A 21,964-nucleotide genomic window follows, 5' to 3' on the forward strand; every position below is an offset into this window, starting at 1 on the left:
AGCTAACTGCCAACTGAGAAGGTCATTCTCTCCAGACTTCACTTACATAATTATTGGTTTCTTTACATTTTTCTCTATAAACACCAATGAAAATAGCATTCAAGAGGGCTGTATTTCAAAAATCACCTTTTTCCACCACCAGGATTATCCCTGGAGCCTGGTGCCAGCACTACAAATTCACTGCTTCTGTAGGCCGTTTTTTCTTTTCTTTTTTCTATTTTACTTAATAGGACAGAGAAAAAATGTGAGGGGAGGGAGAGGGAGAGAGGGAAAAAGAAAAACAGGTACCGTACTTCCTGCAGCGAGGCTCCTGCCTTATGCATGGAAATGCGTGCACTCAACAAGGTAGGCCACCACCAGGTCCACCAACACTCATTTTCTATACACCCCAAGTGAGAAACAAAATGTACTGAGTACTCCTCTGACTCTCCACCAAAGTATTAAAAGACCAAATCTCAAATGGCCTGGGAGGCAGCTCAGTGGATCTATGTTGCACTCTCAAACATGAGGTCCCGAGTTCAATCTCTGATATCATACATGCCAGTTTGTGTTATCTCTCTCTCCCCTTCTTCTCTCTCTCTCTCTCCTTTCTCCTACATAAATTTATAAAATTAAGTGACTGGGAAATAGCTCTGTAATTTTTTTAAACTTTATTTGATAGAACAGAGAAATTTAGAGGGAAGGAGAAGAGGGAGGGAGAGAGACAAAGACGCCTAAAGCACTGCTTCACTATTCATGAAGCTTTCCCCCTGCAGGTAGAGACTGGGGGCTGGAACCCACGTGCCTGTGCACTGTAATGTGTGCACTTAACCAGGTGCGCCACCACCTGGTCCTGAAGTAGCTCTGTTAAGAGAGTGGAGGACCCACATGCTTGAAGCTCCTAACTTATCTTTAATGGCGCATGTACCAGAGTTGTGCTCTGGCTCCTCTCTCATATGAAGATCATGTCCCTTGCTTTCTGGTTGCTAGACTGATGGTCACATCATTGCTAGTACTCCCCTTATCAAAGCCCTATGCCAATGCATGAACACTTCAGCCATGCCCTTTTTCCTTTCTCTTTTATTGCCATTGGGTTATCACTGGGACTTGATGTCTGTGCGATTAATCCACCACTCCAGACATTTTTTACTTTTTTTTTCTCCTTGTTTTAAATTTGTATTTGACAGGATAGAGAGAAACGAGAGAGGAGGGGATGACAGAGACACCTGTAGTGTTGTTTTCGACGGGTTATGTTGTTTTCGCCGGGCTGGCTTCACGGGCGGGTAACAGACGACCAGGGACTCATGGTTGAGCTGTAGGCAGTATCTCTTTATTCATGCAGGACGCAGCACAATTTAAGCCAAGCTAAGCTAAACTCAAAGTACAGTACTCTAAAACTCACAATGCTGTCTTTATATATACTTCCCAAGTAGGGTGGAAACAGGATGTGACATAGAGAGGGTGGAGAGAAAAGTGACTGGTGACAATCAGAGTGTGACAAAGAGGGGATTAGGGTGTGACAAGGAGGGGGGGGTGGAGCAAAAACATATCATGAAACAGTGGGGATTGAACCAATGCCCTGGAGGGAGGTGCTTGTTAACAGCGGTTATGTAAATAGAATGAAGTGGTTATGTAAATAGAATAGTGTTAAGCAGGGGGGATTTAAACCAAATGAAACAGAAGGGGTCTCATGCAAACCAACACTGTAGCACTGAACTCAGGTAGGGACTGAACTCAGGTCCTATGTAGGGTAATGTGTGCATTCAATGGTGTGCACCAACACCTGCCCCCTTTCTTTTTTTGCCACTGAGATTATAGCTGAGGTTCAGTGTCTATATGACTCCACTGCTCCAGGCATCTTTTATTATTTTTTTTTATTTGATTGGAGAGATTTTGAAAGAGAAGATAACAGAGAGAGGGAGGGAGGGAAGAGTCAAGAGAGAGATGGAAAGAGAAAGAGAAACCTGCAACATTGCATCAGTCCTCATGAAGCTTCTCCCCTGCAGATGGGGACCAGGGGCTTCAACCTGGTCCTTGAACATGGTAACACATGCACTCAATCAGGTATACCACCACCCAGTCCCACATGCATTTTTTAAGATTACTTTTATTTTTCAGATAGAGACAGAGAGGCAGAGAGAGAAACAGACCAAGGCACTGAAACTTCCCTTAATGTGGTGAGGGCCAAGTTCAAACCTGGTTCATCCATATGACAAAGGGCACACTATCTAAGTGAGCTATTTTATCTATTCTTTTTTTTTTTTCCTTTGGACAGAGGGTGAGAGACAGACGAGAGACAGTCACCTGCAGCAATGCTCCACCATTCATAAAGCTTTCCCCCTGAAGATTGAGGCCGGGGACTTGAACCCTGGTCTTTACACATGGTCATGTACACCCTCTACCCTTTTGACTATGCTGACTTTTTCAGACAGAAAGACAGAAATAGAAACAGAGAAAGAGATACAGTGGTCTGGGAAATGGCACAGTGAATAAAGTGCTGGATTCTCAAGTATGAGGTCCAGAGTTCAGTCCCCAGAAGCACATATAACAAAGTGATGTCTGGCTCTTTCTCTCTCTCCTCCTATCTTTCTTGTTAATAAATAAATAAAATATTAAAGAGAGAGAGAGAGAGAGAGAGAGAGAGAGAGAGAGGAAGGTATGATAGCACTGAAGCTTTACTCTCCCGGTGCAGAGTGGGCTAGGCTCAAGGTTATTATTAAACTTTTTTTAAAAGAACAAAAACCTGAGCATCCATCTATCAAAGTGTCATACCAAAAGAGACAAGAGTTAAGGGGCCAGGCGGTGGCACACCTGGTTGAGCGCTCATGTTACAATGCTCAAGTACCTGAGTTCGAGCCCCAGGTCCCCACCTACAGGGGGAAAGCTTCACAAGTGGTGAAGCAGTGTTGCAGGTGTCTTCTCTATCTCTCTCTCTGTCACCCCCTTCGTTCCCGATTTCTGGCTGTCTCTATCCAATAAATAAAGAGAATAATTAAAAAACCAAAGAGATAGGAGTTAACCTGGTATTTTCTGAATATCACAAACAAGAAACAATATTGACAGACTAAAACATTAAATATGTGAATATATGAATCTTAATGATAAAAGTAAAAAAATAAATAAATCCTATGTCTTTCACCACTGCAATCTACTAAAACCAACTTATTATTTTGAAAAATAATTAACAAGGGAATACAAACCAAACATTTAACGTGTTATACTAACTGCTTACAGGTGGCCAAGTAATTGATGAGGGTGAGCTTTATTTCCAAAATTCAAGAAATTCAATTAACAAATGTAAAACAAAAGGCCAGGAGATGGTTTTGTGGGTTACCATGTTTGAGGGTCTGGATACCATATGGGAGCACATAGAGACTTCATGAATGATGGATGGTCCAGTGCTTTGATTTCTGTCCCCCCCCCCCCCAAAATAAATACAAATAAATTTTCTGGGATCCTTTCAGACATCACATAAAAACAAAGGCAGAAAGAATGACTGGATTAGGGAGTCGGACAGTAGCGCAGCAGGTTAAGCGCACGTGGCGCAAAGTGAGGATCCCGGTTTGAGCCCCCGGCTCCCCACCTGCAGGGGAGTCGCTTCACAGGCAGTGAAGCAGGTCTGCAGGTGTCTTTCTCCCCCCTTGTCTGCCTTCCCCTCCTCTTTCTCCATTTCTCTCTGTCCTATCCAACAACAACGACATCAACAATAATAACTACAACAACAATAACAACAAAGGCAACAAAAAGGAAATAAATTAATTTAAAAATCTTAAAAAAAAAAAAAGAATGACTGAATTAGAGCAAGAAAATAACTATACTGCAACCTTTAACAAGATGATTAGGCAATGATCTCATTTGGTTACTGTTTGATTAACAGAGGTTCAATCCTCTGAACCACCATAAGCCAGAGTTGAGCAGTATTCTGGTTAAAAATTAATTTTAAAATGGGGGTTCAAGCCCCCTCTCCTGTCTGCAAGGGGGAAACTCCAGAAGCAATGAAGCTGCAGCTGTCTTTTTTTTTTCTCTGTCCCTCTCTATCTCCTCCTCCTCTTCTGTTTCTCTCTGTCCTATCAAAGTAGGGTGAAGAAAAGAAAAAGAAAGAAAACCTGTGAATATCACACAGTAATCAGAAAGAAAGAAAAAAAAAAAAAGCAACCAAAAACCATTGCCTACACATGTAAGAATATGGATGAGTCTGTGCTGAGCATAAGACAAGCAGGAAGAGTACACAGTGCACGATTCCATTTACCTAAAGTCACAGAAAATGATAACTAGTGTCTGTAAGTGAAAAATGTGCAGCTGCCTTGGTGGCAGAGGAGAATAACAAGGAGAACTAAGACAGAAGGATTTCTAAGGAGCACAAAAGAAACTCTTGGGAGTGCTGGACAAGCTCTTTCTCTAGTGGTGCTGGTTTCAAGGGCATGTGCATATTTCAATATTCGTTGAACCATATATGCTAAATATGTACAGTGTACTGTCTATCAATTGATATTGATTTTATTTTTAAAGCCAGTATTTTTTAAATGCAGTACTGGAGGGAACCTAGGCACCTCTCAGCCTATTTTATTCCATATTTTTCTGATAGAGTTCTTAGAGGGAGAGACACCAAAACACCCCTCCACCATCCATGGAGCACCCCTGTGTACTGGGGGCCAGAACAAGACTACATACATAATAAAAGACATGGTGAGACATGACCCCCTGCACCGACTCCTGGCCTCTCCAAAACTGTTTTTTAATTACTTTATTGGGAGGGAAATGATGATCTACAAAGACAGGTGTTATCACCTGAGTAGTTTTTTTTTTTTATCTCCCTGTGATCAGTGTCTAACACCACTCCAACCATCAACTGCAGTCCTCTCCTATCACCTGGCACTGGGGCCTCAACCTTCTCTCATCTCCCTCCGAGTCCTTGCCTCTGCTGTAACAGAGCACAGCCAGTCTATAAGTGTTCTCCTGTGCTGTTCCTTCTTTCTTTTGTTTAAGTCCCACCTCTTACTACAGCCATTTGGTATTCATCCTTCTTCTAGTTTATCTCACTCAACACAATTCCTTCAAATTCCAAATTCCACCCAAAATGTACCAAAAGAAAATCACTTGGGTCAGGTGGTGGTGCACCTGGTTAAGTGCACATGTTACAACGTGCAAGGACTTGGGTTCAAGGCCATTTCCACATGCAGGGAGAAAGTTTCCCAAGCAGTGAAGCAATGCAACAGGTGTCTCTCGTCCCTCTAGCTCCCCTTTCCCTCTCAATTTCTGTCTCTATCAAATAAATGACAAATAAAATACCTTTAAAAGAAAGAAATTATTTTTTACAGCTAAGAAGTATTTTACTGTCTACACACACCATAGCTTTCTTACCCACTCATCTGTCATTGAGCCTTGTGTTGTTTCCACATTTTGGCTATTACACATAATGTTGTCATCACAGCTGTACACAGATCTCTGCAGATGTATCGAAAATTATTTATAAGTGAGGGCAAGAGGGTTCCCCTGAATAGTGTGCTTGCTTCGCTGTGGCATTACCCAGGCTTGAGCCCAGTCCCACTTCACTAGAGGAAAGCTCCATGATGACAAAAGGGGGGGGGGAGGGTAGAAGGAAGACTAGAGAGTCAAAATAGGCAGATTGACTTCCTGCCCACCTTTCCTTTCTCAAGGGTGGACTATCTAAGTTTCCTACTAAAGCCCCTATTCTGTATTTTTTCCTCTCTTTAACTAGACAAATTTTCTACCTTTTGTAAAGAGGTTCAAAATGTTGATTCTATATTAGCAACTTTTCATAATAGAAAGATTGTGTTCAATTCCATCAATCCCACTTACGAGCTGTGTGAATGCTGGTAAGTCAAGCTTGCTGACCCTCCATTAACTAAGAAAAGGGTTGTGATAAGATGCAACTCTGCCAATCACTGTGAAGACTATGAAGGAACAGTAAATATCAATTCTCACCCTGAACATGTCAGCCTTCCTGGCTACTGGCACAGCACAGACTCTGCCAAACAAGTTCAGAGTTTGTCAGATGTACCCTATAGACAGAGCAGCACGGTGGTCAGAAATGACGGTGTCAGAGTCCAGCACATTATCTGTATGACCTCACCCTGTCACTTACTATCTAAGGAGAACATGGGAAAACCATCTGTCTGTTTTCTCCTGAGTTTATCTCTCTTATCTGGAAAATAGCAGAAACAGCAGTAAATCATTCATATAATAGCAAAGAGAATCAACTAAAGAATATCTGGACCAAATGTGCAATGCGTGTGCTACCATTTATTTATATTTAAAATACATTAAGTTCTTTTGAGTTATTCCTTAGACATTTTTAAAGACTTCCGCTTCCCCAAGTGACTAGCATATAGTAACTACATTACACTTAGTAATTGTGTGATGATCTAAAAATAAAATATCCTCATTCCTACCATTAAGAACTACCAAAAAAGAACTTGTCAGGTAAAGATGTGTGTGTTGCCATGTACACAAGCTGCCAAGCCCAGGTTCCAGCCCTTGTACCACATGAGATATGCAATAGCACCAGAGGAACTTACACCGTTGTGGTGTTTCTCTTTCTCCATTACATGCACTACTATTTGTAGTGAAATATAATGATCCCCACTACATTTCTGTTGTAGTTCCTTGAGGAAGCAACTAAGGTTTAGAGGATGAGATCTCATGGCTACTAAGTGGCAGCCTTTGGAGTAAAAGCATCAGAAAAGGAGCTAGGAGATAGCTCACCTGGTAGAACATATAGATGCTATGTGAGAGGCCCTGGATTTAATTTATATATATATATATATTCTTTATTTATTTATTGGCTAGAGACAGCCAGAAATCAAGACGGGAGTGGGGGATAGAGAGATGAGAGACATCTGCAGCACTGTTTCATCACTTGTGAAGCTTTCCCCCTCCAAGTGGGGGCTGGAGGCTCAAACCCATGTCCTTAAGCACTGCAATATGTGCACTCAACCAGGTGCACTACCACCCAGCCCCCAAGGCCCTGGATTTGAGCCAAATTACCACACAGGAGCATTGTGGAAGTACCAGGGTAGTAAGGTGGTGCTATGGTGGTACCTATCTATGTCTTTTGCCCTCCACCCCTCAAAAAGAGAGGGGGAAGGGAGGAAGGGAGAGAGGAAGAGAGGAAGGGAGGGAGGGAGGGAGGGAGGGAGGGAGGGAGGGAGGGGAGGGAGGGAGGCAGGCTGAGAAGGCCACTCAGAGGCAACCATGAGCCAGGCCCTAGGCACCTGAACCTAACTAACCCAGGTCTAGCCCAACTCCACTGCTTCCTACCATAGCATCCAGAAGTCAGTAAATGTAAGAAATGTAAGCTGACACATTTTCATGGGCATAAACAAACTACACAGAGTTGGGGCTAATGTCATTAACAGTTAGTAGGTCCTGAAACTATTGGAAGCAACTCAGCCCAGGAGTGGGACAGCCCGGGAGACAGCTTTCAAGGGAAAAGTGTCTCATAGACTAAGTTTTGATGAAATATCAGTTGCATGAAAGCATGCTTATCAAGTTACAAGAACCAGGCTTTGCTTATATTTAAATCTCGGGAGTGGAAAGACAAACATTGGAAAGCTAGTTTCAGAAAGCCAAGCACTACAAGAGTTGTCAACAGAAGTTGAGAGAGGAAAACGAAGAAGGGTTTCCCAAACACCAGCTACCTGTCAGTGTGAAAATTACTGTCACACACCTGCTTTCCTCAGCACAGATGGTGCCAAGAGTATCACAGCTAAAACCAAATCACTTCAAATTATCACTAGGAACATAAAAGCATATGTGAGGGAGTTGGGTGTAGTGCAGCAGGTTAAGCGCCCGTGGGACAAAGCACAAGGACCGGCGGAAGGATCCCAGTTCCAGCCCCGGCTCCCCATTGCAGGGGAGTCACTTCACAGGCAGTGAAGCAGGTCTGCAGGTGTCTGTCTTTCTCTCCCCGTCTTCCCCTCCTCTCTCCATTTCTCTCTGTCCTATCCAACAACGACGACATCAATAACAACAACAATACCTACAAGGGCAACAAAAGGGAAACTAAATATATATATATATAATTTAAAAAGGCATATGTGGGGAGTCGGGCAGTAGCGTAGTGGGTTAAGTGCAGGTGGCACAAAGTGCAAGGACCAGCTTAAGGATCCCAGTTCGAGCCCCCGGCTCCCCACCTGCAGGGGAGTCACTTCACAGGCGGTGAAGCAGGTCTGCAGGTGTCTTTCTCTTCCCCTCTGTCTTCCCCTCCTCTCTCCATTTCTCTGTCCTATCCAACAACGACGACATCAATAATAACTACAACAATAAAACAACAAAGGCAACAAAAGGGAATAAATAAATAAATATTTTTTAAAAAGCATATGTGAAAACAAACTTGGAATTTAGACAGCTGGAATTTGGCTATACTGTCATAAAATTAAATTTTACTTTGCCACCAGGGTTACTGTTGGAGTTCTGTTCATGCACATTTCCACTGTGTTGGGGGGGGGGGCACAGCTTTTCATTCATTCTTTTTTTTTTTTAATAGTGGTTAAGAGAAAGACCATAGCAGTGCTCTACCACTCACAAAGTGTCACCCATTTGCATAGTGCTGCCTATGGTGGTCAGAGGCTTGAACACAGGTTCTTATGCATGGTTAAGCATGAGAACTCTAGCAAGTGAGTCATCTCACCTCTACAGGATAAATTTTAAAGGATAAAGGAAGCTCTAAGTCAAGAAAAGCCCACTAACTGATGAAAAGAATGTAAGGTCAAGATAATTAACGTTTAGTTTTTAAAAGCCTTAGCAGACAAACTTACTAATGGGTTACTCAAAGTAAAAGCACCAGGAACTTCAATTCTAGAGTGGTACGCTCACTCTTTACAGTCTTATGCTCACTTAAAGGGAGGTACTATGAAGAGGACACTCACAGAATGCTGTATCAACCTAAAACTGCAAAATGGTTGCTAAGCAAATGAGGTAAGAAACCAACATATATTTTGCAACAATACTTTGGAGAAATAAAACTACTAATACAAAATTGAAAATAAAATAGGTTTTGGTTTTTATTTCCCTTCCTCTCCTTTATTTTTATAGGGAGTACCACACGCACACACCAGAGACCAGTGTGAGACACACTCAGAGATCTAGAGAGACAGTCACCTGAGGAGTCACAGACACTTCCCCTTGTCAAGGTAAGAAGGACTCAAGCGCAAAGAGATTGAATAAATCACTCAAGATAACCGACTTAGAAGGAAGCCAGGATGGCTGCAATATGCTCATGCATGCACCACAGAGATATGAACTGTAGACCTGGGACAATGCTGTCTTGCAAAACATTTCCTCAAATTAAAATAAAATACAAGGGGGTCGGGGAGGGGGTGCATGTGCAAACTTGTGTGCGACAGCCAGGATGTGATGCAGCAGATAAAGGGTAGAAATCTCATTAGTAAATTAACAATAAAATATATTTATGGGAAAAAACCTGGGAAATATCTCACCCCTAGAGCACACAGCCTTATCGTACTTAATAAGAACCCATGTTCAAACCCTGTCTCTCACTCCATTCTGTCTGAAATAAAAAGGATTAAAAAAAAAAAAAAAGGAAGTCCTGGAAGAGTGGAATCATGCATGTGTGAAGCCCTGGTGCTGTGAAAATAAATTGAAAAAGGGGTGAGTGTCCTGTGAGAATGTCAGACATCAGAAAAGGTAGCAACAACAAATGCTGGACAGGTTGTGGGGACAAAGGAACCCTCCTGCTCTGCTGGTGGGAATGTAAATTGGTCCAATCTCTGTGGAGAGCAGTCTGGAGAACCCTCAGGAGGCTAGAAATAGATTTACCTTATGATCGATCCTGCAACTCCTCTCCTGGGGATATATCCAAAAGAACCCAACATAACCATCCAAAAAGATTTGTGTATGCCTATGTTCAGAGCAGCACAACTTGTAATAGCCAAAACCTGGAAGCAACCCAGGTGTCCAACAACAGATGAGTGGCTGAGCAAGTTGTGGCCTATATACACAATGGGATACTACTCAGCTATTAAAAGTGGTGAATTCACCTTCTTCACCTCTTCTTGGACGGAGCTTAAGGAACCATGTTAAGTGAGATCAGCCAGAAAGAGAAGGAAGAATATGAGAAGATCTCACTCACAGACAGAAGCTGAAAAATAAGAACAGAAGGGAAAATGTTGGTATGCATGAGACCCCTTCTGTTTCATTTGGTTTAAATCCCCCTTGCTTAACACTATTCTATTTACATAACCACTTCATTCTATTTACATAACCACTGTTAACAAGTTCCACCCTACCTCCAGGGCATTTGTGGTTCAGTGATAGGATTCTCGCCTAATCTGCCCCCTCTTTGTCACACTCTGATTTTCACCAGTCACTTTTCTCTCCACCCTCTCTATGTCACATCCTGTTTCCACCTTACTTGGCAAGTATATATAAAGACAGCATTGTGAGTTTTAGAGTACTGTACCTTGAGTTTAGCTTAGTTCATCTTAGATTGTGCCGCTTCCTGCATGAATAAAGAGATACTGCCTGCAGCTCAACCATGAGTCCCTGGTCATCTGTTACCCGCCCGTGAAGCCGCCAGCCCGGCGAAAACAACATAACCCGTCGAAAACAGCAGGAAAACACAAAGAAACTTGGATTGGAGTTGGTGTGTTGCACCAAAGTAAAAGACTGTGAGGTGGGGGGAGGGGGAGGTTCAGGTCCTGGAACATGATGGGCATAAGAAGACCCAGTGGGGGTTGAATTGTTATGTGGGAAACTGAGAAATGTTATACATGTACAAACTATTGTATTGTACTGTTGATTATCAATCATTAATCCTCCAATAAAGAAAAATTTTAAAAAGGTGAGTGTGTGTGTGCATGTGTGTGTATATAATGTTGTAAGGAAGAATGAATTAGCTTCAAGCATGCAAGGTACTGATGAGTGGTCTTCCAGGCCTAATTTTTATTCTTCGGTTTCTTGAAAGACTGGGAAAAAAGGAAAAAGAGAAGAGATACCATAGCACTGCTACTTCACTCATGGAGCAAGCTCTCTTGGTGCCGAGCATGATACATACATCCAGGGCTTAAACCCAGGGCTTCAAAAATGTGGATCCTGGACTGCTAGGTGAATTGTCTCCCAACCTCCAGGTATTCTTGGTTTTGATATGTTTTGCCACCAGAGCTATTGCTTGGATTTGGTGCCTGCAAGATTCCACCGTCCCAGTGGCCCTTTCAAGGTTGTTTGTTTGTTTGTTTGTTTTTGGGGAGAGGTTAGTAGAGGCTGAGAAATAGAGACAGGAAAGACAGAATCTTGCAGCACTGCTAGTTAAGTTTCCCCATGCAGGTGGGAACCAGGGACATGAAGTCCAATGTGTGCACTCTGCTGGGCGCCCAGCCCCTGCGGTGCTTTTCTGATTCCTTTCACCCTTGTTGTTTCCTTAAAATTTACACAGGGATACCTCCCAGCCAGGTAAGGTGCTCAGGTAACTCTTGTGTGAGCTTTCAAGCAAATGAACTCTCAAGCAAAACATTCAAGGTTGGGGGCAAGCATGAAACAACTGTGAAGAGAGTCTGGGGGAGACATTACCATCAGAGGGAACTTCAGCACTGACAATTAACTCCACTGAATCCTTAGGCCACAGTTACAAACACATACCCTGTCAGCTGTTCATAGGTCACAAGAAGGAGGGGGAGAGGTGTTTGTTGCTGTTGTTTAGATATGCTTACTTATGGGCCATGAAGGACCAGAGCATCACTCATGTGATGGCAGGGCTCTGACTGGGGACCTCATATTTGAGAGTCCAATGCTCTATACACTGTGTCATTTGCCAGGCCACAGGAAAGTTTGTAATAGTTTCAACTTACCTAGGAAAGTTCTAGCAGAGCCATCAAAGTCATTTCTTTTTTTTTTTTCTTTTTGCCTCCAGGGTTATTGCTGGGGCTCAGTGCCTGTAACATGAAGCCACTGCTCCTAGAGGGCATCCCCCCCCCCATTCGTTGCTCTTGTTGTGGTTATTATTGTTATTGTTGAAGTCGTTCACTGTTGGATAGGACAGAGTTGGATAAGACAGAGAGGGGGAGAGAAAGACAAGCACCTGCAGACCTGCTTCACCGCCTGTGAAGTGACTCCCCTGCAGGTGGGGAGCCAGGGGCTTGAACCGGGGTCCTTGTGCTTTGTACCACGTGCACTTAACCTGCTGCGCTACCGCCCAACCCCCTCAAAGTCATTTCTCTTAGTCAGATGACAAGAAGAAATCAACTTAACTCCCAGCAGAGGAAGGCTTGCTCACTGGGTTTGCTATGTGTGAGGCACGGCAACAGCTGGCACTGGGGAGATAGCATAATGCTTATGCGAAAAGGCTTACATGCCTGAGGCACCAAAGGTCCAAAGGTCCCAAGTTCAATATTCAGCCAGAGCTGAGCAGTGCTCTAGTAAAAAAAAAAAAAAAAAAAAAAGAGAGAGAGAGAGAAAGAGAGAGAGAAAAGGAAAGGAGAGGCTGCAGTCCAGGAACCTCTAGGGTGGGGCTCACTTTCCTACATGCTTCTCTCAAATCATACCAAATTATATTCCATACACCGATCCCAACCTAATCAATCAACGCAAGGAGTACCACCTCAGCTCGCTTCACCTCCACATCAGACACATCAGGCATGGAATGTCAACCCTTCACCCTCATTACTCAAGTGAGACCTTTCCTTTCATACTATTCTCAAATTCCATTCCAGGAGGTTCACTTCCTAACAAAATCCCAAAACCTAGATCTAGACCACGTCCCATAAGACAGAGCACATGTTCATATCTATCCATAAATTAGGGCAAAATATATACCTGAAGCAAAAATACACAATAGTCTGTAGTGAGTCAATATAAAGTCCACAATGAAATAGTGTCTACTTAGACTTAAGATACCCTCCTAACCTACTTCCTATTACAGTTGCCTCACTCTCTCCAAAGCTAACCTCATCAAAGCAAGGACTGCAAAAGCTGAGTAAGGGCAAGAAACTGGCATACTTTAACAATGACTCTTTAGTCACTATCAGGCCACCCCATCAGCTGGGCCCCTAATCAGGGAGTCCTGAGATTCCCAAACAGACATGATGGGCCTAGACCTCGAATAAATCTCTCTCTCCATTGTTACTGGTCATTTCTATCAGGAACAACATGATAGACCCCTCTGTGGGCCCCCATAAGATCTTGCCCTCAACTTGGATCAACAACAGTAGAGAATGTTCCATCCTCCAAAGGGAGGCTGGACAACATACTCTATGCTACACCTGAGTAAGATGGGTCCTGATATTGGGGCAGCTTGGAATGTTTCTACTTATGACCACAGAATGTGAGCTCAGATCTACAGGGATGCAGAGGTCACATAAGCTAAAGCTGAATATGAGCCCCAGATGACATCAAATCAATGGGGTTCACAGTCAACAATATTTATACATCTTTCCCATATTTGGGAGCTACTCTCTTCCCTGATCCAGCTTTCTGGTCCTTCTGCCAGCCGTAACATCATCTCCCCAGACAATAATTAGGATCCACCTGCATATCAGATTTCAGGCTCAGGCTCAGGCAAAAAAAAAAAAAAAAAAAAAACACTAGTATAGTCACAGGCCCTTTGGAATATAACTAAAATATGCCTACTAGCTATCTACAAAGTGGAGAGCCCCCCAACTTTTCATCTGTACTATTCTAGCCTTTAGGTCCATGATTGCTCAACAGTTTGTTTAGCTTTGTATGTTAACTCTCCTTTCAACCACCAGGTTCCAGATGCTGACCAGACTTCCCTAGACAGACAACCCCACGAAATGTGTCCTGGAGCTCTGCTTCCCCAGAACCCTTCCCCACTAGAGAAAGAGAGAGACAGGCTGGGCGTATGGATCGACCTGTCAACGCCCATGTTCAGCGGGGAAGCAATTACAGAAGCCAGACCTTCCACCTTCTGCATCCCACAATGACCTTAGGTCCATACTCCCAGAGGGATAAATAGGAAAGCTATCAGGGGAGGGGATGGGATACAGAGTTCTGGTGGTGGGAATTGTGTGGAGTTGCACCCCTCTTATCCTATGGTTTTATCAATGTTTCCTTTTTACAAATAACAACAACAATAACTACGACAATAAAAAAAAACACAAGGGGGGGTGTTGGGCAGTACTGCAGCAGGTTAAGCACAGGTGGCGCAAAGCGCAAGGACCGGCTTAAGGATCCCGGTTTGAGCCCCTGGCTCCCTTACCTGTAGGGGAGTTGCTTCATAAGCAGTGCAGCAGGTCTGTAGGTGTCTATCTTTCTCTCCCCCTGTCTTCCCCTCCTCTCTCCATTTCTCTCTATCCAACAATGATGACAACAACGATAACTACAACAATAAAACAACAAAGACAACAACATGGAATAAATAAATATTTAAAAAAAAACAAGGGCAGCAAAAGGGAAAATAAATAAATAAAAATGTTAAAAGAAAAGAAAAGAAATAAAGTACTTCCATCTTGAGCTCCTCCCAAATAGTGGCCTGAGCCTTGTATACAACTCTGATTGCTTTTACCAGTGATCTTAGGTGAGGACCTGGGTGCACATTTGTACCTGTGTGCGAAGGAACTTTAAACAAAAGTTTTTGTTGCCTGAACTATTCTTTCTGCTTCTCGCACCAGTGGCAAATTATCCAACAAGTCAATCAGGGTGTTCTTTTGAACATCAGAGATTACCCCAGAGATTACAGCCTGTCCCATGTTTATTACTGTCTGACATCACAGCACTCAGGAATGACTGACTATCGCAAAGGGAATCCACACATCAGAGCTGTGATAGTGAGTCATGAGCCAAATTGCACCAGTGTGTGGCGATGGGGTAACTCCCCAGCAGCCCTTACATCGAGGAACTGAACCAATGCCAGAGAGCCATCTGGATGGCAAACAGTAACATGAGAAGAATTTTAAATAGCTTACAGCTGTAGAAAAACACTATTCCAAGCTTGGAACCTTTCAATTATTTCTGTCTGCTGTCATTTTGAAAATAAGTTATAATACAAAAAAATTAAAAGAGTATCCTAAAAAGCTGGCATGCTTCCCCAGCTATTTCAGGATTACTCCTTTGTAGGCTGGGTTGTCGATGCAAGGATTTGTCTGTTTGAAAGGATTTCCTTGGAGACTAATTTTCCTCCCAAGCTTTCCAGCCATGAATGACAAATGCTTCTGTGCAGGCTCTCATTTCCCCTTCATTACTGACAGCAAGCGGGATTTTTTTTTTTTTTTAAAAAAGAACACATAGGGAAATGAGATGCCTGGCTTTCGCAGAACTCACTGCTTGTTCTCCGCAGAGGAGATAGGAAGTCAGGAGAAGCAGACCAACAGAGGCATCTCAGAGCAAGGCCTGGGTAAGAGAGAAAAAATTACTAGACATCTAGCTGATAATAAATCACTGACTAAGTGCTCACTCTGTTTAAGATAGCATGACACATATGATTAGGGTGATGGGGGATTATACGATTTAAACACATAAGCAGTTTGTAATTCAGTCTCTAGCTCAATACTTGGGTCTGCTGAGAGTGCTGTTTTACTCAAATGGAGCTCCTTTTGCTTGGTGGAATGAAACAGAAAGACACTGAATAGGATATGGCAAAGCTGCACTTAACCACCTCAGCCACCACAGAGATGAGGTGGACTACTGAGGAAGGAAATAAGGAGAATCTGCTGAAAGGAAATTGTCTGGGAAGCAAGGACATCTCTGGAAAGTTGAGGCAACATAACAGTAATGATGCTATGAGCTCTCTTCCCCACTGGGATCTGCACACAACAAAACAAGTACCAGGAATCACATGGTATAGGGTACAATCAATCATGCACCATAGGTCATGATGTCTAGTTTTCCCAAAGATCTAAAGCCTTCAAATTCAGCTTTTGAAAACTATCATCGTCAGGACTGGGGAGATAGCATAATGATTATGGAAAAGACTTTCATGCCTGAGGCTCTGAGTTCCTAGGTTCAATCCCCCAGCCTCACCATAAGCCAGAGCTGAGCACTGCTCTCTGGTCTTTCTCTCTGTATATCTCACACTCTTCCATTAAAGATAAAATAAAATATCTTAAAAGAAAACTACAATCATCTCTTCTTTCCCTTTAAGTTTTTTATTAGTGATTTTTAATAGTAATTTACAAAATTCTAAGATAATGGGGATATAATTCCACACTGTTCCTACCACAAGTTCTGTGTCCCCATCCCCCTTCAGCTGAAACTGGAGTTCTCCCACGGTCACAGATACTGATTTGACTTTATATCTATATCTCTGTCTATATTTAATTTTGCTCATATTTTTTCCCATGGTCCTGCCTTTACTTCCTAAGTCACACACCTATAGTAATAGTGTCATTACTTTTTCTTCTTCTCTCACAAATAAGTGAAACAGTGCCTGACTTCCTGTGGTATTTTCCAGACTTATCTGAAGACTATCTTATAATATTATCCTATAATGTAAAATATTATTCAAAGACTTCAAATACGGTATTTTTTAAAAAGTTGTGGAAAGGTTTTCCATCATTTGTAGTATTTATTCACTGTATTCAGGAGAGAGGGAATAAAGAGAGAACCAGAGCATCACTCTGGCATGCTCAGGACCTCCTACTTGAAAGTTCAATGCCTTATTGTGGTCCACGAGGTGGCCCAGTGGATAAAGTGCTGAATTCTCAAATGTGAGGTACCGAGTTCATCCCCAGCAGCACATGTACCAGAGTGATGTCTGGTTCTTTCTCTCTCCTCCTCTTTCTCATGAATAAATAAAATCTTTAAAAAAAAAAAGATGGTCAACAATTTGTTTGGCTTTGTATGTTAACTCTCCTTTCAACCACCAGGTTCCAGATGCTAGCATGATGCCGACCAGACTTCCATGGACAGACAACCCCACTAATGTGTCCTGGAGCTCCGCTTCCCCAGAGCCCTTCCCCACTACAGAAAGAGAGAGACAGGCTGGGAGTATGGATCGACCTGTCAATGCCCATGTTCAGCGGGGAAGCAACTACAGAAGCCAGACCTTCCACCTTCTGCATTCCACAATGACCTTGGGTCCATACTCCTAGAGGGTTAAAGAATAGGAAAGCTATCAGGGGAGGGGAAGGGATATAGAGTTCTGGTGGTGGAAATTGTGTGGAGTTGTACCCCTCTTATCCTATGATATAGCCAATGCTTCCTTTTTTATTTTATTTATTTATTTTCCCTTTTGTTGCCCTTGTCTTTTTATTGTTGTTGTAATTATTACTGTTGTTGTTATTGATGTCATCACTGTTAGATACGACAGAGAGAAATGGAGACAGGAGGGGAACACAGAGGGGGGGGAGAAAGATAGACACCTGCTGACCTGCTTCACCGCCTGTGAAGGGACTCCCCTGCAGGTGGGAAGCTGGGGGCTCGAACCAGGATCCTTAGCCAGCCAGTGCTTACGCTTTGCTTCACGTGCGCTTAACCCGCTGCACTACAGCCTGACTCTCGTTTCCTTTTTATAAATAAAAAATTTAAAAATTAAAATTAAAACAAAGAAAGAAAGAAAGTTTAGTGACTTATCTAGTATACCACCACCAAGGTCACTACAATATTATCTTTTTAAATATTAATATTTTTTCCTTGTGATAAAAACTTTTTCTTTAAAGATTTATTTGTTTATGAAGGAGAGAGAGAATCAGAGAATCATTATGACTCATGCAATGCCAAGCACTGAACTCAGGACCCCATGTTTAAGAATCTAACACTTTATCCAATCCACAACTTCTCATGCCACCTTGCAGATAGCTTTTAAGACATTATTCCTTTAACCAAAAGCAGTATTAAATAAGTTCTTAATTTAGCATTTTAAATTTATTTATTGAGAAAGAGGAAGAGAGAACCATAGCATTATTTTGGTGTACACATTCGATGTTTTATGCTAGAGAATCCAATGATTTATTCACTATTCCATTTCCGGGGTCACTTAATTTACTATTTCTTTTTTTTTTTTCTTTTTTCTTTTTTTTAATTTAAGAAAGGATAAATTAACAAAACCATAGGATAGGAGGGGTACAACTCTACACAATTCCCACCACCCAATCTCCATATCCCATCCCCTCCCCTGATAGCTTTCCCATTCTCTCCCTCTGAGAGCATGGACCCAGGGTCATTGTGGGTTGTAGAAGGTGGAAGGTCTGGCTTCTGTAATTGCTTCCCCGCTGAACATGGGCGTTGACTGGTCGGTCCATACTCCCATTAATTTACTATTTCTAACCCAACTAATATATTTGCCTCAATTTGGCACAAACACATGAACTGAAAATTATTTATAAATCTTTCATCCATTTCAATATCATCACTTATTTGCAGCCATGTCTCAGATAAAGCAACACAGCTGTGGGGCTGGATGGTGGCACACCTGGTTGAGTGCACATTTTACAATGCACAAGGACTTGGACTCAAGCCCCCAATCCCCTTCTGCAGGGGGAAAGCTTTGTGAGTGGTGAAGCAGTGTTGGAGGTGTCTCTCTGTCTCTCTCTATCTTCTCCTATCCTCTCAATTTCTGGCTGTCTCTATCTAATAAATAAAGATTATAACAAAGTTAAAAAAAAAAAAAAGCAACACAGCTGTGGTAGTGGGGTTGTGTATGTAACAAGGAACCAAGCATTATAAAAGCCAGTTTTAATATTTCCTATTTCTGTTCGTGTCTGAAGGCCCAAAGTCCCCAGTTCAATTCTCCATACATTCATAAATCAAAACTGAGCAGTGCTCTGTGGGATGTATGTGTGTATTCATGTTCATGTGTGTATGTGTGTGTATCTTTTTCTCTATATCTCTTTCATTAAAATAAAATAAACTATTTTTAAAAGTTTATAACTTCCTTGTAGCCATACTTCTATCTTATATTAAAAAGTGAGGTGAATATAAACACAATGAAAATAAAATGCCTGTGCCTTTTTCAATTTTTATTTTTAAATATTTATTTTACTGAGAGACACACAGAGAGAGATATTTATTTTAAAGAAAGATAGTGGTCAGAGCTCTTGCTTATGGTAGTGCTGGGGACTGAACCTGGAGACTCACAGGATCAAGCATGAATATCACTTGCATAACCATTATGCTGTCTCCTAACTCACCTGTGCCATTTAAGCTTGAGAAAGCAGAGATTTGTGTTATTAGAAATCTTCAGAATATACATTCTTTGTTTTATGAGATGACTTTGCTACGGTCAGGGACTACTTGTTTTTTCTTCTTTCAGTTATGGCACCATGAATACCTGGCAGACAATATGCCAGCCTCCTGGGCATTAAGTGGGAGTCATGTATAAAGCTCTCCCCAGTGAAACACTGAGCATAAATAATTTGTGCAGCTTCTGATGAGTGTTTTAAGACAGCTGGTGTGGGGTTGGGGGGTTAGCACAGAGAAGACTTTCATGCCTGAGGCTCTGACATCTCGGGCTCAATCCTTGGCACCAACATAAGCCAGAGGTGAGAGCCCCGTAGTGAAAGAAAGAAAGAAAGAAAGAAAGAAAGAAAGAAAGAAAGAAAGAAAGAAAGAAAGAGAGGGAGGGAGGGAGGGAGGGGGAGAGAGGGAGGGAGGGAAAAGAAAAAAGAGAAGAGAAAAGAGAAAAGAAAAGAAAAGAAAAGAAAAGAAGAGAAAAGAAAAGAAAAGAAGAGAAAAGAAAAGAAAAGAAAAGGTAAAGGGTAGTGGGGAGATGGTGCACCCATCATATATTACAGCATGCAAGGGTCTGGGTTCAAGCCCCTGGCCCCCACCTATAAAAGGAAAGCTTTATGAGAAGTGAAGCAGTACTGTTCCCCTTTGCTTTCCTTCTTGATTACTTTCTGTTTTTATCCAGTAAGGAAGAGAGCCGGCGGTGGTGCACCAGATTAAGCACACATAGAATACAGTGTAAGGGGGAGTCAGGCGGTAGCGCAGTGGGTTACGCGCAGGTGGTGTAAAGTGCAAGGACTGGCGGAAGGATCCTGGTTCGAGCCCCTGGCTCCCCACCTGCAGGGGAGTCACTTCACAGGCGGTGAAGCAGGTCTGCAGGGGTCTATCTTTCTCTCCCCCTCTCTGTCTTCCCCTCCTCTCTCTATTTCTCTCTGTCCTATCCAACCACGATATCAATAACTACAACAATGAAACAACAAGGGCAACAAAAGGATAAATAAATATTTTTTAAAAAAATACAGTGTAAGGACCTGTACAAGGATCCCAGTTTGAGTCCCAAGCTCCCCACCTGCAGGGGTTGCTTCAATCGGTGAAGCAGGTCTGCAGGTGTCTATCTTTCTTCCTCTCTATCTTCCCCTCCTCTCTTAATTTCTCTCTGTCCTATCCAAAAAAATCGAAAAAATGGTCACAGAGGCAGTGGATTCATAGTGTTAGCAACAAGTCCCAGTGATAACCCTGGAGGCAAAAGGGGGGGTAGAAGAAGGAGAAGGAAGAAGAGGAGGAAGAGAGGGAGAGAAAATTAAGAAAGGCAAGTGGCCAAGTGTATATAATGTTGAATTCTGATTCTCATCACATGCGCCAGAGTAATGTTCTGGTTCTCTCTCTTTCTCTTTTATGTTAATAAATAAATATTTTTAAAAAGGGGAGGCAAAGGGAGGGGGGGTAAATAGAAAGAGAAAAAATCAGCCATGTGTAATATGGAATAGAAGGGAAATAAGATAGAGGAAGGCACATAGGCACACACAGAGGACTGGCCTGTTGTGTATTAGGTTTTATATGTTTATTCTTTAAACAATAATCTGAGTCAAGGAGACAGCTGACTATGTAGATGGCTTTTCTTCCATATTCCAGACCTGGCACTACATGGAAATATCATGGCACAGGGGGAGATGCAGTGTTGTGAGGTCTCTGCTACTCTCTGTCACTGCCTGTTTCTATATCTCAATGAAAAAGATGTCTTGGGAGCATTGAAAACACATGTCTAATACCTCCAGCTCTACAAAAAGGAAGTAAATTTGTGAGAGCCAGGCAGTGGTGCACTAATCAAGTGCACTTAATCAAAGCCCACACATTACAGTACACAAGGACCCAAGGTTCAAGCCCCTGGTCCCCACCTGCAGGGGGAAAGCTTTACAAGTGGTGAAGCAGGGCTGCAGGTGTCTGTCTCTCTCTCTCTCTACCTCCCCTGCTCTCAATTTCTGTCTCTATCTAATAAATATAAAAACAAATTAAAAGACATAAATTTATGTTTTCGTGTACTCTTCTGTTTATATACTAAATTCCAGCTTAAGAAAAACTGGTTTAAGGAGCTAGGCAGTGGCATACCTGACTGAGCACACATTACAGTTCTCAAAGATCCAGGTTCAAGACACTGGTCCCCCCCACCTGTGGGGGAGCGGGTTGGGGGGAAGCTTCACAAGTAGTGAAACATTGCTGCAGGTGTATATCTTCCTTCAAAATTTCTGTCTCTAACCTAAATAAATAAATGTGTTTTTAAAAAAGTAAAACAAAAACTTGGTGTGCCTGGGGTCACTTGGTGACTCACTTAAGAGAGCACATACATGTGAGTTCAAGTCCCTAGTCACACCTAAGGAGAAAGCTTCAAGACTAGTGGAGCAGTGCTGCAGGTATCTGACTTCTCTTTTTCTACTAAAAATATATTTTTCGCTCAGAACACTGACTGGCACTGACTGGCACTAAGTCTCAGCGATAACCCTGTGGGCAAAACTAAAAAGTAAATAAGGGGCCCTGCAGTGGTGCAACCAGTTAAGCATACATATTACGCTGTGCAAGATCCAGGTTCAAGACCTCTGCTCCCCACCTGCAGGAGGAACATTCATGAAAAGCAGGTCTGCAACTGTCTTTCTCTCCTCCTCTCTATATCCCCTTTCCCTCTCAATTTCTCTCTGTCCTAATTAAAAAAAAAAAAAAAAGGAAAGGAAAGGAAAGGAAAAAATGGGGGGGGGGGGCCAAAAAATGGCTCACAGCCCAAGCGATACTCCTGGTGGTAATAAAAAGAAAAAGTCAACAATATTTATATGCCTTCCCCATATTTGGGGACTGCTTTCTTCCCTGATTCAGTTTCCTAGCCCTTTCTCCAACCATG

General features: G+C 42.4%; 1 protein-coding gene across 4 annotated transcripts in view; it reads right to left on the reverse strand.

Moving 5' to 3' along the window:
* Positions 1 to 21,964, reverse strand: part of PIK3CB (phosphatidylinositol-4,5-bisphosphate 3-kinase catalytic subunit beta) — a 160,182-nt gene that overhangs the window by 89,779 nt on the left and 48,439 nt on the right. The window contains exon 3 of one of the 4 annotated variants that reach the window (XM_060196478.1): positions 5,926 to 6,002. The exons of the other annotated variants lie outside the window; for them this stretch is intronic. The gene's annotated coding sequence lies outside the window, so the exon portion shown is untranslated. The remainder of the gene's footprint in view (positions 1 to 5,925; positions 6,003 to 21,964) is intronic. 4 annotated transcript variants of the gene reach the window in all.

This window comes from Erinaceus europaeus, chromosome 1, assembly GCF_950295315.1.
Source record: "Erinaceus europaeus chromosome 1, mEriEur2.1, whole genome shotgun sequence".
NCBI classification, from domain to species: Eukaryota; Metazoa; Chordata; class Mammalia; order Eulipotyphla; family Erinaceidae; genus Erinaceus; species Erinaceus europaeus.